Source organism: Anastrepha obliqua, chromosome 5 (genome assembly GCF_027943255.1).
Source record: "Anastrepha obliqua isolate idAnaObli1 chromosome 5, idAnaObli1_1.0, whole genome shotgun sequence".
Lineage (NCBI taxonomy): Eukaryota > Metazoa > Arthropoda > Insecta > Diptera > Tephritidae > Anastrepha > Anastrepha obliqua.
The window spans coordinates 103284416-103286203 of NC_072896.1; the positions used below are offsets into that span (position 1 = coordinate 103284416).

Sequence of the window (1788 nt, forward strand, 5' to 3'; positions counted from 1 at the left end):
CAAAAATAATTAAAAAATACCACTTGCTCGCGGACTTCAGCTGGACGCTTCTTATATACTTATATATAAATAGGTAAATCAGCTCTATGAGTTCAGCTTTTGTTGAGTATTTGAACGAGAAGCTTCCTTATATGAAAATGAAAGGACTCATAGATTTATACCACCTCGAAATGGCAGATGGTTTTTAAAGGAAACTTTTTCATTGTAAAAATACACTCGGAGGCATTCTTGTGGCGGCAGCTTTTAGAAAAAATCTCTTCTATCGTGTGGTCCATTCAGTCCGCACAAATCCACTTGACTGCGGTGGTTGAAAGCAAATAACCATACAAAAGCACGCTGAAAGGTGACAGTAAGTACGATTTCTGCGTTAAGCATCAAACGCCCTTGGTAGAGGTAGAATTTTAATTTTACAATGGAGGCGTTGGATTTCGGAATAATAACTTTAATCTCACTCGACTCGTATTTCTTGCCACTTATCGCATATCCTCAGAGGCGCTGATAATACCAGAATCACGATTTTTAAGTCAAGGCTATTACCACATTGGACTACACTCAACAAGACTTCACTTAATAGAACTTAACAGAACAGAAGATAGAAGAAGTGGTGTTCAAGAAATATTTAACCAAATATTTATCAAACCGGATACCCAACCCAATGTACTTTAAACTTTTCGAACCTTTAGCGAATTTGGTACATCCAGTGAGACTGCCGAAACTGTAACTGTGAGTAATGATGAAAGGAAATGAAATACTCTACAGGTGTCTCAATTGGTCCAACTACTGTTAGTAGTTTCACTCTAGCCTTCTCCTCAACTAGCAAGAATAGAAAACTCAGTGGAGCTTGATTCTCAAACCTTATTTGTGCATACACGGCCGCTTCCTTATCTTTCAAAAAGACACCACAATGTCCCACTATATGTAATTGCACTGTGGTGTCTAAATGTGGTAGATATCTTTATCATCCTTTTGCATATTTGGTGTTGGTCGTTATCTAAGAACTGGCTGTCTACAAGAGAGACGAGTTTTGAAGGAAGTAGATCCGTAATGCGTGTCATCTGTAGTGCCAAATTAGTTCGGTAGATTGCTTCTAAATGCTTCAGTGTCATGCAAATATGTAGGCTTCCCTGGGAGTCATTGTGAAAACAATATGTGAATTAATTTCTAAGATACACTTCTGATCTGTTTATGAAGGTTGGGATTTGACTATTGCTTAGAATGTTATAACGATATGATTCCTGGTAATACAATAGTTGTCGATCTTCATTGTGAGATTGTCCCAACTCCTATGTTCCACTTCAGTTTTTCTAAGATGGAGGGTTGGCCTTTGTTCGACATCTGTAGGTTCGTAGTAGTCTTAGGTCTAAAAGTAATCTTAGAACATTTCTAAAATATTTATGTATGTATGTATGCATGTTGTATCACTGAATTACTTATCAGCTGGCCAAGCGCAGGCCATGCTAATCTCCTCTGTATCGTTCCAATTTTAGTATATGTTCTGCCGAAGCAAGAACGGCCAGAACGGCCGTCGCAGCCAAATGCGTTGGTGCGTGACTACCATTCGGAATTCACAAAAAGAACGTAGGTTCGAGTTTCGGTGAAACACCAAAATTAAGAAAAACATTTTTCTAGTAGCGGTCGCCCCTCGGCATGCAATGGCAAACTTCCGAGTGTATTTCTGCCATGAAAAGCTCCTCATAAAAAATATCTGCCATGAGGAGTCGGCTTAAAACTGTAGGTTTCTATTTGGGAGCGTTCATTATTCTGTATTACAAAATTCTGGGTGACAAA

General features: G+C 38.7%; 1 non-coding gene across 1 annotated transcript; it reads right to left on the reverse strand.

Annotated features, from left to right (window-relative positions):
• Nucleotides 1-1402: 1402 nt before the first annotated feature.
• On the reverse strand, nt 1403-1511 carry LOC129249631 (U6 spliceosomal RNA). The gene has a single exon (XR_008582682.1). It is a non-coding gene; the product is annotated as a U6 spliceosomal RNA (small nuclear RNA).
• Between the last annotated feature and the right edge of the window lie 277 nt (nt 1512-1788).